The sequence below is a fragment of the Melospiza georgiana genome, chromosome 15, assembly GCF_028018845.1.
Source record: "Melospiza georgiana isolate bMelGeo1 chromosome 15, bMelGeo1.pri, whole genome shotgun sequence".
Taxonomy (NCBI): domain Eukaryota; kingdom Metazoa; phylum Chordata; class Aves; order Passeriformes; family Passerellidae; genus Melospiza; species Melospiza georgiana.
In genome coordinates, this window is record NC_080444.1 from 11,752,712 (window position 1) to 11,767,962 (window position 15,251).

At 37.6% G+C, this 15,251-nt stretch overlaps 1 protein-coding gene across 2 annotated transcripts in view; it reads left to right on the forward strand.

Annotated features, from left to right (window-relative positions):
• Positions 1-15,251, forward strand: part of GABRG2 (gamma-aminobutyric acid type A receptor subunit gamma2) — a 61,664-nt gene that overhangs the window by 8,690 nt on the left and 37,723 nt on the right. The gene's annotated exons all lie outside the window — the stretch shown is intronic.

Sequence of the window (15,251 nt, forward strand, 5' to 3'; positions counted from 1 at the left end):
TAGATTATTTTCCAAGAGAGAGAAAAAGAGATAGCAGGCGGAAGAATGAGGGGAAAAAAACCATTAAGAGAAATTAATCAGATAATGCTAGAAAGCCTTACTAAACTAATCAATGTATTAGTCAATGTGTTATTAAGTGATGCACTTCTGGGACCTATTGAACCACACATATGTTTGCCAGAGGTGGAGAAGGGTGTCACCAAACAGAATGAGATGTGCCCATGATAACCAGGCACCAAGATCAGTTATCTCTTGGGCATTTTTTGTACATTCCACTGAAGGGTGGCAGAGTTTGTACTCTGCTTTTCCTCACCAAAAACTGGTGAAGACAGAAGAGATTTCACACTACAAATTAACACTAAAAGGGCTTCAATCAAGTGGACAGAAGATACTGAAGCAGACAAGGGAAAACAGTTTATCAAGAAGTTTGCAATGATTTTTTCCCTCTGCTACTCTGATCAATGCCAAATGTTTCTACTTTTATAGCCCTAAGACTCATTCTTCTAAAATTTAAGCTTTTGAACTGACTGTCTTTTCAGAAAAATATTCACCTGATCTCCCAAAAATCAACAACATAATTCCATATGTAAATCCTCAGCTCATTTTTGTGAATGGACAATATTTTCAAGACAACTGTGGTACCATGGCCCACACAGATAAAACAGGAAAGGGACACAAGCACATAAATGTCAGTGAATGAAAAACACCAACAAATAATTGATATACAATTAAAATTACAGTCAGCTCGATCTTCTTAGATGAATTACTGATAGCCCTTAGAGTTACTTAATTCAAGGAGGAAGGACTTGAGCTATGAGTCCAGGAAGGTTGTACACTCGCTGTGTATGAATAAGAGGCAGAACTGAACCTGGTCTGGAAGTGAATTATGAAGAGCAGAATTACACAACATTTATAATATGGTGACAAGAAGTCTGCTGTGCTTCAAACAGAAAACAAGTGCAGGGATTGGGAAGATGAGTTACTATGTTCAAATTAACAAAGATGAGAAATGCAGAGCAGCCATTTGCATGAAGTGAAGACAGCCTGGGTATATGTTTTGGGAGTCAGAGAGCAGAGCCATTCCACACTTGAAGAAGAACACAAGAGAAAAGCTGGTAGTGGTTTCAGAAGGAAGATGGGGTGTGTGACCCATGTAATAATATTTACTCTGCCAAGAACTGTCTTAGTAGCTGAACTTGAACACTGAAAAGACCTTTTGGCTTCTCTATATGTAACTTAAATGATGCATTCTGCTCCTTGAGCCTGTGAGGGAACAAAAATATTTGAGTGTTAAAGTTTTGTTTTGTAATGGAGTAAGGAAGTCACTATTTTCTGGCAAGGTGAGGATTTGGAAGAGGGGAAGGTTACCAGCAGTAAAATAGTTGGAGGTCCTTAGAATACAATTACAAATATTACTACTCTTTTAATGAAGCCAAATAATTAACCACTATCACAGACCACGTTGTATTGAATAAACATATTGGATATTTGTAAGCTCTTTGGGGCAAAAACAATCAACAATACATTAATAATGCCTTTTCTCATTTTATTTCCTGGTTTTTAAAGGAAATGCTAAAAAACCTCACTAAGCTGCTTTAAGGACTAATAGCATGCACTAAAAATTATTTAAAACCCTAATAAGGCTCTAATGCAGCACATGAGATTAAAGTCATGACAAATCTTTTGGGCGAAATTCCTAAATTCCATGTCCAGCACAGCTAACAAGGCATGAAAGCCATATTTAAATGGTGAACAACATGAAAATATTCTTCTCTGCACTGGTTATTGTGATCCAGATCCACAGCTCTGCCTCCTTTATGTCAAAAGGTTGTAAATCTAAGGTATTGCTCTTTTATCCAGGTGAGGACAGTTATCTTTCACCACATGCCAACAGCACCTTCAGGGACAGTTCATTGCTCTGAAATTAAATTAAGAAATTTCAAATTACCTGCTATTAATATCCAACCACTGTCAACCACTGTTTTACCCATTTAATGCATTTTAACCACTTAATAACCAAGTACTTTTACTCTGGTATACCTCTTAATAAGGATTATTTCTATAATGAGTTCCAAAATTTACTATTCTGTCATCTAGGGATTATATGTGCAAAAACAACCCATAAATAGATTTGATATTAAAAGGGAATATGAATAATTTTAGCCTTACTGATTTAAAAAAGTGAATTTTATTTTAGCCTTTGCAATAAAATTAATCTTTGGCCAGAAACCAAGAAATTCATCTCTTATGGTAACTTCGAAAAAGTTCTGAGTATGTGAAGGCTTATGGTGAATACTAGAAGGGAAAACTGTGAGCAGCTTTAATTATACAATTTGTTAAGGAAGGAAAGAAAGAAAGAAGAAAGGTACTATATCTATAAAATAAATTCTTTTGTTACCATCCCCAAGGCTCTATCTCTCTTCATCTCTCTATAGTAGATAAGTACAGACATGATTAAATTCAATGCAACATATATTCAGACTAAATAATGAGAAACGTTTGTTATCTGCAATCATTACCAGCATATGCAATGTTCTGAGCTCCTCAATAAAATAGTAATGAAAGGATTTAATGAAAAGCCCAGAAGTTTAATAGTCAAATTGCCTCCAGTCACAAATAGTGTATATTTTAAATAGGACCTCTCATTTTAGTTAACGAGCAGCAATTCCAAGTGGTAGGTAAACAATATATTTCTTTAACAAAGATGTCATGTCTGCAATGACACCTTGGAAAACAGGCTGAGGCAGCTAAGCTGGGCTTCAGTTTTGCAAGGTTTTAAGCATTCAAGCCTTTATCCAGGAAAACATTTTCATTTGTGTTTAAATGTTTACCAACATAGTTTTCTGCACAAGGATTGGAATACTGAGCAGCTGGCAGTATGGAAAGCATAATCCTGGAAAATCTGACAGATATAAGCTAAAAATGCAACATTTGCCAGCACACGTATTCCATTTAAGTCCTCTCTTCTAAATTATTTCTTTGGTAATCTGTCCTGGAAAACTGTAGAGCTTAGAATAGCACCTGTTTTTTATTAAACAAATTATCCTGAGGTGTGTTTGCCAAATTCCCCAGGATCTCAGGGGGATAAATTGCATGCAGAGTTTTACCTCAGTGGCTTCCAGTGGAATTTCTTTTTATCAATACTCTGTCAGTTATTCTGCAAGTCTGTAGCTCATAAAAAGCTGCTGGGTCTGTAGCAAGGGAAAACTGAAGATGGATTTATCCACGTGGGAGATATGCTACGATTAGTGAAACATCTTCATCCTTAGCTTCTGCTCATCTCCCATTAATTTTAGGGGTTTGCAGGTGTCCATCCTCACCTGATGATCCCATCAGCATCTGCTCAAGTCATGAAAAGACTCTTGTTTTTAAAGAGTTTCTGATTATGCAGTTTGGATAAGATCCAACAAAATCTCTGAAGCCTCATGGTGCCTCCTCTGATCATAGAAAATGGGGTCTGAAACCCCCTGCATTTTGCCAATGAGCATTTTCTGAGCTGCCATGAGGCTTTGTGCAGCTACCCTAAATTCCTTTGTGGACGTTGCTACAATGCTCACATCAAGCACAACCTCCATAAATGACCCCACATGTAGCTGATGCTTACATCTCTTCTGAGGAGATCCCACAGCTGGCCATGGACTAATCCAAGATGACCTGGTAATGCCAGATGGCAACATCTGCCTACCCCTGCTTGGTCTTTAAAGCTCCTTGCTGTTGGGCCATAGTGGCTGCTCTACAGAGCTGATGAGGAACTGGACACTGTGGCCTGAATACAGGGACACTTTGGTTTTCAACTGAAAGAGTCCTGCAGCACATTTAGTAGATCCTTCGACTTAGCCACAGTACAGAGCTGCAGGAGATGAGGAGACAAGGAGAAAAGAAAATCCTCTTATATAATCTCTCAAGCTGAAGGAAATATTTTCATCACTGTATGTCTTTCTGGACTTTGTATCATTCTCTGTAGCATCATCAGCACCCTGTATTATTCCATTGCTAAACCCATTTTGAAACTCTAGCTACATGAATCTACATCTCTTAGACCTTAGCATGGTTTCTTCTCTCCAGAAATTTCAGAAATAAATTGGTAATAGTGCTGGATAAACTTGGCTCCCAATGCAGTGTTTCAAAAGAATGCTTTTGGAATATGTCTATGGTTGCATCCATACTACTACTGACCCTTGTAGCCGGTTATACACATTAATCAAACCCACTCATATCTTCTGCTTTTACTTGGTCTTTATTCTTATTTTTGCTCTCTTTTCCAGTTATGAGGCATCCAGCTTTCTCTAGCTCTCAATAACATCTACTAATAAAAGAAGTTTCTAGTACCTTTCTCTGTAAAATTTTCATTCCTTTTTACAAGGAAAAACCTCTCCGACCCTAATCAGAGCAATGACAATTTACAAAGTAAAATTCTATAATGCTGACAAGAGTAAAAAAAGGTATGCCAAAATATTTGTGGAGGAAAAAAAGAATTCTGGGAGATACATGTTTGTATGTGTATGGAATAGAAATTGCTCCTACTTTCCTGGTGTTTTGACGAGCCTTAATAGTCACATTCAAATGCAAGGGATGGGAAGATTGGCTTTGCTGTGATCATTATGCCTAGCCCACTCAAACGTCAAAAACTTCAGAGCTAGGTAGAATTTGCATGTTATGTGCCTTACATTTTACTTACTGGAGATTGATTTAAAAAAGATAAAAAAAATAAGACACTAAGGGAGCCCATACACAGTTTCTTCTCACTAAAATAAAATTGCAGATTCACCATTATATTTTTTACTTAGGACCTTTAAAACAATTCAAATTTTTTTCAGAGAAAAGGTTCTGAAATTCTTGCATAAAAAGCTGAATATAGTGAGATAGCTGAATATAGTTGAATAGTGAGATTGTTGTTCTATGGATTACGTATCCAAAGTAAGCTTTTCAAAAAATTTTCAGGACCCCAGCATTTCTTTTGGAAATTGTCTCTGGAAAAACGGGGCATAAATAGGCAAGCAAGATGTAGCAGCTTTGCATCACAATTGCTGTGATGATTTTTGGAAGCACCATGTGTGAAGTGCAGCTGCAGCCCAGCAGCACATCACAGGCACTGCTTTGCCCTGAGCCTGCACGGCCTCAGGACAGAGGCTTGTCAGCGTCTGAACTCCTCCTGACCTGCCCACAGCTCTGTTTTACTTGGTTTAGCTGCCACAGCCATTTATCTAATTGACCAGGCATCTGTGGCTAATTTATTTGACTTTCTGTATGGTACAACCAGAGTTTTATTTAGACAATAATAACAAGCCATGACTCCACGGGGAATGAGTTACTGACATCACTGTGCAGTGCACAGAAATACATAGAATACTACAACAGCAGAGGCATTGAGAAGTGAACTTAGAATGCAGCATGGCAGGGTAAAGGCACGGGATCATGGAATCATTAAGGCTGGAAAAGGCTTCTAAAATCATTGAGTCCTGTCATTAACCCCACACTGCCACATTCACCACTAAACTATGCCCCCAAGCATCACATCCACATGAATTGAATACTTCTGGGCTGGTGACTCCAGCACTTCCCTGGCAGTCTGTTCCAACACCTGACAACCCTTCCAGTGAAGAAATTTTTCCTAACATCCAACCTAAACCTCCCCTGCTGCAACCTGAGGCTGTTCCCTCTTGTGCTGTCCCTTTTTACCTGGCACAGGAGACTGACCCCTATTTGGCTACAACCTCCTGTCAGGGAGATGGAGGGAGGGATAAAGCACCCCCTAAGCTCTTTTTCTCCAGGGTAAACAGGCATGGGATGAGTTGGGATACCCTGCCTGGATGCATCTTAGAGCACAGATGCTTATCCAGAAGCTGGCATGCTTATATGTTCCACAGGATTAAGGTGACCCTGACATGAAGCCATCCTGATAGTACCAACCACCAAAGAAAGTCCATCAAAACAAATTCCATAGGGGAATTGCAGAACACTTGTTGACGATTTTCCTACTCAGCTGACATAGAGACATTAGTTTGCCACTTACATTCTTAATGTATCACACATCTACCCTGTTATCAGAACTAAATTCCACATCCACCTCTGCACAGTCTGTTTTATGAGCATGAGTGCAAACAGCGTCTTGCATGATATAAGTTGGTTTATGTGGGAACACATGGGTTACTATTGGTTACCATGCATTAAAAATGAAGTTAAATAAGAACCATTGTTTAAAAAAGAAACAACAGAAACCAGTTTAATTTCCACCATTTGCTTACTCTTATTTTGTGAATGAGTTAGCTACATCATGATGTAATTACAGACATGTGTATTGAGCAGCTATTTTCTGTTCATTCAGCTCTTTCTTTAGATGCATTTGTGTCTAAAAACATTCCAGTAATGATACTTCCATGATCTGAGAGAAATAAGAATTATGAATACACTCAGAATAAACCTATACTAGTTTCACTTTTTTTTTGGCTCCCTAAACATTGAGGACTTATCTGACCCACTTGCTTTACCAACAATAAGGGCTTTAATGTTGCTGGTAAGCACAATGCAAAGTCATTCCTTAAGGAATGGTTAGTGATTGTTCCCTCCTCCATCGTGAGATGGTTCATCATCATTCATCAGTCTTCATCAAACAGAATTAATAAGGGACATTTATGTGCTTATTAAAGTTGTAAAAATGGTTTACACTCACATGCAGAGAAGATATCACTTGGCTTAGCACAGCAAGTAGGACACCAGTCCTTTAGCTGGGGTAAGCATTCCATGCTCCTGGCTCCCAGCCCAACACCAGGAACACTTCATTATAGAGCTCTTCTGTGTGCTGAGAAGGAGAAGATGAGAATGAAAACACTCCCTGATAGATTTAATTCTAAGAAGGATTTATATTTAGCTTAACATGAATTTATGTTCAGCCTAACTTGAATTTACAGCTCATGCTAGTAGACCAATAAAGAAAAAAAAGTATTTTAAATTTGAAAAAATGCCCAGGATTGCTACTCAATAAGCGAAACTGCTGACATTTCTAGCACCTCACATGTTTGTTTTTAAACATTGACAGATAGTGATGAGAAGATGACTACATCATGAGTGATTCCAGAAGTGACTTCCTTCTGGGTGAAATTACCATGCAAACAAAATACAGAAAAAAACCGTGCAAGATTTTTGAAAAAACAAAAATATGAGTTCCTTGTAGGGTACTACAGAACATGAACCTGTGTTTTTCATTTCTCAAGTCTAATTGAGCAATAGGGTTGGGGGTTTTGAGTTAATGTTTTTTAAATAGATGGCTGGAGGGCATCTATGTTTTCCTAATCTTACTCACTGAGAAGAGAATTTAGCTTTTTAATTTATAGTGAGAGTCTAGAGCAATCACTTAAAAAAGCAATGTACATCATTGGGGAAGAGATATCACATGCAATACTAACAGATGACAATTATATACAATAAAACAGCCAGAAAAAATGAAGTAAGCTCAAGCTAAAACCAACCTAGTCAAATCACATTTCAGTAATGGTTATTTACTCCTTCTCTTGAGATTTGTTAGCTATAGTGGCAATCTACAGGAGCTGAGTAATAACAACAGGCAAAAATCCTGCTCCAAGTGCCTTTGATTTCACATTCAGAGATGTATAGAATGGTTAAAAAAATTTGGAAAAGGAGAGGAGGAGATGGAATGGGAGAGGAGTGGCAAAAAATGAAAGCAAAACAAAAAAGAAACCTTCTGAGGTTCACATAATTCCAAGATTAAACAATTTACACTTAGATATAGCTAGATACCTTCTAATAAAGCAGATCAACTCAAGCTAACCCTACACTGATGCAGAAGAATTGCTGTAGCTATTTCTCCCTTTTCTGTTTCTTTCTATTGCTTTTGCTCACTGCTAACATGAATATCCATAACCACAATGAAAACAGACACAGAAGTAGATTATATAACTTCCAGTAAATAAAATATAAAGAAACATAGTCATACAAAATTCAAGCTCAAAAAAAAAAAAAAAAAAAAAAAGAAAATTTGAAATAATCATCTTAAGTTATGGAGGCTTATCTGAATCATCTGATCACATCTGAGACTCCTCCAGAGCTCTAGTAACTATAAATGCTGCACTTCAAGCTCAGGCTGTTCAAAATGAATGATGTATGCTTGTTTCTATAATTATCTTTCTATTCCTTACTGGCCTAAAGTTTCCTTCATCTCTTTACACTTTGCTATCCTCCCTCGGGGTACCATACAATTCCTCTCGTTACCCACGAGTTTTACATTGTGGTGTAATTCAGCTTTGGTTAATAACACCAATCTGTTCATACAGACCTGGAAAATGTACATCCATTACCAATTTATTCAACAATACACCTCAATGGTCTGCTGGAGAAACAGATTCTAGGCTGGGTGCTACATTCCAGATTTTGGTTCTTTGCCAGAGCTGCTGACACTGCTCTCTGTTTCTGGTAATTTTTGTGACAACTGGCTGTGAGCCCATATTGTTGCAACTAGAAATATTTTAAAAAGCACAATAACCCTCATGGTCACTCATGACTCGAATCCAATCAGTTGTGCAATGCAAGAATTGCACTACAATTTTTCAGCACAGTGAACTAGAAAACACTGTAAATACTGCAAAGCAGAAGGTTTATTGTTAGCACTCTCAATAAATGCACTCTAAAGGGCTTTTTTAAAAAGTGTTTTCATGAACTGACAGGAATGAAACAAAACATAAACCAAGTTAAATTTTTCATTTTAAACTTTTCCAAATAAAGACTTGTTGTAGTCAAATTCAGCTGAATCTGAAAATATGGAAAATAAATGTTTTAACAATAGTTACAAATAGCTAAAACTTATTACATCTTGAGTGCAGTGGTTAATGTGAGTGCATGTCTTGGGCAAGAGATGAAAGGACTGGAAGTTAAACCAGTCTGCTATGATTGACAGTTCTATAGACACTGATACAAAACCACCACTGCCTTGTAATATTTTAGAAATCTGTGAAGAGGTTTCAGAACTGGCCTGCTTTACTCCAAATGGCTGAGAAGCACCAGTGAGGTTGCTGGAGTTGCTGAATGACTACAGGAAAGCTTGTAAAAATCCACAGCATGATCCATAGGTGCTGTGGTGCGAGGTATCATCTCTTCAGGGGAACAGAGTGTAAATGCTCACAGGAATCCAGGCAGACTTTAAATCTCAGGGCAGGCACAGTTTACAGAGATGACTGATTGCTGGCAGTTTGGGGCCTTCATGTTCAGTAAAGATGACTGAGAAATCATTGCAGGGAGCATTCATTTGTGCTCTAGTAATTTCTGGCTCTTAAAAAAAATCTAAGCGTTTCAGCTGTACCTATTTCTTTATGAGAACTGTAATATTCTTTTAATAATTATTTCCATATGTACTTCAGTCCCTCTATGACTTAGGGACGACAGAAAAATTTAGCTTTGCTTTGTTTTAAACAATCATTTCATGCCAAGATTTTAACTACATCACATAATCTGAGCAGTACATGGAATGATAGCTGCAGCAGAGGCAGTGTCTAGGAAATAAACTATCTTCTACAGGTGACCTACCTAAAATCCACCCCACCCAAAACACTGAATAGAAGTAAAAATAATTTTCTTTCCTCCTGTGAAATTCCTCAGCCTCCCTTAATACATGACTACAACAAATGGCCAAAATACAGCTTATGCACCCTTGTAGCCTTTGCTGAAAACTCTGTGAATCCAGCATTTCAGCCTCTTCTGGAACATTATAGCTTCATCCAGAATTGCAGTTGCAGCAGCACCACAAATCTAGGTGAAGGGAGTAGGACTACAAGACAATTTCTCAGTGATTTCTTAGCCCAAATTTTTCAACTTCATTTTCTGTTATGGAGCGTCTGATAACTGACTGGATCTTCTTCTCTCTGAGAAAAGCATCTGAGTTTCCATTTTTGATGTGGGAAATGATTTGGGAAGAGATTAATTTGCAGTCCTAATAAAATCAAAGGTTGGGTATTTGTGATGAACATTTAGTAGTAAAAGAGAAAATAGGTGCCATTTTTATGGCAAGAACAGAAACTCAGTCCTGCACATAGCCTTGGGATTTAAACAACACAAATGGACAGAACAGAAACACAAACAGGACAGGAGAATCCATGGCACAGCTTTGTGAAAACATTTTCTGCTTCAATCAAGATTCCTTTACTTAAAATATGAGTCAGCAAGGGAGAATTTGGACACAGTTAGATTTCCAGAGACACTGCATTCTCTTCCACATCTGCAATCTCCACATTCTAAAACATCACATCCGCACACAGCATCTCTGTACCCACAGTGGAACCTGGAATTCATCTTGCCTTCCCACTGAGCCTGTCACCACCATGAATAATGTATGACCTATAGATTAAGGTAATTTTTTATGCACATCAGAGAATGAATTGAACTTGAATTATCATTAAATTAAACAGTGCTAGTTGAACTGGCAAGCCTTGTTTCAGTTCTTCCCTGAGAGGCAGAAAACATTGGTGTTTTCAATGGAAAACTCACCAGTTTATGTTCAAGTAGTTTATAAAATCTTGGCTGAAAGCTCTACAGCAGACTTAGCATAAATGATGAAATTGCCCAGATTTTTTGATAAATAAACTTAAATTTTTAATTAGATCTAAATTATTTAGTCATTGGCTATTCACTACTGCTACAGGTCTTTCCCTTTAAGCACTAAGTGGCTTCTCTGATTCTGCTTGTAAACAACAATGCAATATTAGCAATTAATTAGGTAGGTTTCACAACAAAATTCTTGGTTATAGTCAAAATTAATTTTGTATATTTAGAAAAATTAGAGAACAGAGCCACAGCAAGTACAAGCAGGTATAACTCATTTAAAGTCACTGGAACTACAGAGATTTTGACAAGTTATATATGACCTCATATCTGAAAGCTGAAAGACTGACCAGCCATGGAAGATTTTTTTGCCAGAGAAGAGTTCCTTTCCTTTCTACTCCTTGTAACAATTTGTGAAAATCACGCTTTTGTAGAAATTTGTGAAAATCACGTATTTTATTAGGAAATAACACCTTATTTCAAAAGGATATCCTTTGAGAGTGACTGCTCACTACTTAAATAAGATGTGCCCAATCTGTCCTCCATTTTACACTGTAAAATTATTTCTGCTCTCTGTGATATTAAATAATGCATGGCCTATTTCTACCAACACATGGTAGTGTCTTCCCAAGAAGCATTATATATGATTCACATTAGAGTATCCCTAATATATAGATATAGAGATCACAGCAGACATGATCCAAAGTTATAATGTTGACTTTATGTGAGTAATTAACTAAAGCACACTAGTTTTGAAATGGGTAATCTATGCTTTAGATTAAATTTTTGAACTAAAGATTTAAGCCAAAAGCCTTGAAAGCATAATAATGTAAGACAGTTTTATACTATTAATATAATTTTTTGTTAAGTTTTACTAAACTGAAGATTATGTTTACATAGGCGTCAAACTGACTTCCAGAGAAATGAAAGCACAAAAGAAAAGAAATCATGCTGAATCTAAAAAAAAAAAAAAGGATTCCCAAAGTATAATGTGGACTTCAGTGGCTTTGGGCTGCTAAGAGAATGGTGTACCAGCACATTAATGAAACATTTAAGTAATGGGTTTGACCATGTCTTCTGAAGAAGGATCAATAAAGAAGATGAAAAAAAATGTTTTCCTAATGAATCAATGATTTCCCAGCAGAGATACCATTTTCTACAATTTTAATGCATTTCCATATAGAAATAATGCCTTTAGTGCTAAGTGGCCCATAAAGGAAGCTTTAACAATGGAAGTGAGCATCATTTAATTAATTCTTTTTCCCTTGGTTGGTGACCCCAGCTCCACCTGCAGTGGGTACCTCTGCCCACAGGGATTACACTTGCACCAAAATGATTAAAAGTTGCCCAGTGAGTATTGCAAAGACATGTATGGATCAAATACACTGGCAAAGAATAAATTCCTGAACACTTAGTTTGCATCAACCTCAGTTTGTGCTAGAGTTACTCCTCACCAACGAGGAGCACTCAAAAGAGTTTTATAAATGTTACAAACCAAACAACAACTTCAATGCAGGATAAGGATTCGTATGTGTTTTCTTTAGGAAGATAAAAACCGTTAGTTTAGCCCCTGTCATGGTAAAAATCTCATTGGCAAAATGAGATTTTTTATATAATTGCAGAATGAGAAACCATTTTATAGATCTTTGCAAATATTATTAAAAAAAATCAGATCTAAATTAATAAAGGCTTATTAGCACCAGTAATTTCTGCCCTCTTCCTGCTTTGTGAAGGTATATTTCAAATAAATTGAGACATACAAATATCCCCCTGAATATTAAACACTTGTGGTTACACATATGCATATCTATATTTGTAAATGATCACCACCAGAGCCACCACATGCAGACTCAGCTGGCAAACTGAGAAGGGATTGGACCAGATGACCTCCAAAAGTGCCTTCAACTTTAATTACTCTATGGCTTGAAGTTTCAAGCTTGGGTTCTAACCTTCCTAAGTAATCTCTTTTCCATCAAGGAAATGTATGGATTTATGGATTTAGGTAAAGCAGTGTTGCAGATATCTTGCAGTGGCATTAATATCACTGGGAATATCTCAAATGGCGAAATCATGTATCAGTATCGAAAAGTTCAACCTTCAGAAAATTAAAGTTTAATCTTCAAATAGGTAAATATGTGTTTCTCTTCATGTCTATATTACTAGATTTGAAAATTTCTAGCAGTCAGAAAAATAAAAATAGATTTCAATATGCATTTGGGTATAATCTAGGCTTTAATAAATTTGGGTTGGACATAAAAGCACTTGCAAAATTTCAGCCATATAATCAGAAGGACTGAAAAATCTTAAGGAGATGAAAAGGGCTTTGTCATTATAATTTTCATTGTATTAATGGCATTGGATGGCTAAAGCTCTGCTCATATGGATAGAGAAGCATCTCTGATTTTTCTGGCTGAAAGAAGGTTTACACAGAAAATTGCATACCCATGCTCACTTCTGATCCTTGTGGAGTTCTCATAAAAGCTGGAATTCAGTAGCATTTTCCCCCAGCTACATTGGCTGTGTTTTCCCTCCTCTGTCTCACACTAATTTCACAAAGTATTTGCTGGTTTTGGAGATGTGAACTGCCAAAATGGCTTGAGATGAGAGATGAGCAAACAAACAGCTGTTTCTGTCATACAAATAATTCCCAAGAAGGAATTGAAGTTTCAGTTCCTGTGGGCTGCTGTTCAATTAGGTTGTTCTTGATCTGAGAAAACTTCTAGCCAAACATACCTCTAATCTTGCACTGTCAATGGACCAAACTCTATTGCTCAGCTGGTTTGAGTTTTGAAGCTGTCTCATTGCACTGACATTCAGTAACATATTGCCTTTGTGAAAGAATACATTTGATTTATTTTTTTTTTTCCATTCAGAAAAACATATTCTTTTGAGAGAATGGTAGTTTAATTGGTTATAAAACAGGAATAAGTTTTTTATAAATAAAGTTATTTTTCTTCATTCACTTTGCATAGTTTGAAAACATATAATCTAGTGCCTTCTGTTTGCAAAGACTTTATTTAGAAGTATTTCCTTTCCTCCAGGAGAGAAAATTTGGCTTCAATTATGTTTCTCTGAATTACAATTAGATCTTTGAACTCCAGACAACTGAATAATAAAAAAAAATCCTCCCAATTTAATTAAATTGGCCTGTTTGTCAGTACCAGCAGAATACTACGGACCATATTGCCAATTAAAACTTTGCTTTTGATTCCTAATAAAACACTGCAAGTCCAGGCTTGTGCAGCCAGAATGAAGAGGCTGCATTGCCAATTGTTGATCTGGGAATCCCCCAGGCTCCCATGGCTGGTGCAGTGTGGGTGAGGTGGTGCCTGGAGGCTCAGTCAGTGCCTGGTGCCCAGCACACCTAACAAAGGTGGAGATGAGATTCATTAGCAGCTTCCAAGCTCAACTCACAGCAAGCCCAGCTCTCTCTCCATGCTGCACGTTGCTATTTGCTACAGCTCTGTGCAGTCTCAGGCTGCTTCAATTGTCCCTGTGCCTTCAGCACCTCCTGGGAGGAAGCATCCCACAATGAGAGGCAGAAAGAGCTGCAGCTCTCCTGTCAGGCTGTGCCAGGGGAAGAAAGAGCCCAAAGCCTCTTTCCTAGTGAGACTCTGTTTGTGCTGTTGGCTTACAGCTCCCAGACACCAACACTGGAAAGCCTTTGGGCCACTCTGGGTGCTACAAGGTGGATGCAGCAGGAGAGCACTACAGGGAAAGGCAGGCACAACCTCAGCTGAGCAAAGATTGCTGTTAACAAAATGGTGCTCTCAGGCTCTGGGAGGAGTGGTCCCTTCCCTACCACACCCATGGCCATGGCCAGCTGGGCCTCTTTCCATCTTGTGTGCCATGCAGAAGATCCAGCTCCCATGAGAATCTGCTTCTCTCTGCTCTTTCCCACTCCAGATTCAAGCTGAAACTGGAAAACAATTTTTCTGCTTTTCACCCTATCACACTATAGACTGGCTTTAGACATTTGTAGTATCATTAAGATATTCCATATCTAGCCAGCAGTGTTTAAACTTTGCACAGAAGCAGGGCAGGGAAGAAGGGCACTGGCATATTATGCAAAAAACCATAGAGTTGCCTAGCACTTTTCAGCTGATTACCACTAAGATTCTGAAATGAAAATATCTGATTATGTCATATTCTAAAGTAGCTTCAATGTTCTCCTCTAGAACTGGAGGCACTGATTTTGGGAAAACAAAACATCCATTAAGACTAGTCTGCACATTTCTGACTCTGAACTTGGTTTTTTTACTGTACTAAGCAGGTTGAATTAGAACTGCTGTCATAGTTCTGAGGAGCAAAAAACGCCCAGCAGACAAACTTTTCACCCTCTGTGGATTCAGGTTAGCAAAAGGGAAAAAGAAAACCCTTGGCAAAAATTTGTGCTCAACTTTCCAAATGCACAATAAACTCAAGTTCATCGGAGTGGAGAAAAGCTGCAGAAGTTTGTCTGAATAAATGTAATTATTGGTCTTGTCAGTAAAGTGTTTCATCAAATCATTCTGTCCAACAGAAGTAAAGAAAAATGTGTACATAATAAGTGATATTTTGGTGGAGAGTTGCATAAGCTAAGTGACAGATTTGTTTCATAACAGGTCCCACCTGAGTCAATGAGAGAAAAAATAGCCATGACAAAGGTGATAAGCACTGATGTTCCTCTGAACAGACAACGTGATCTCAACCGTACTAAAAGGAAA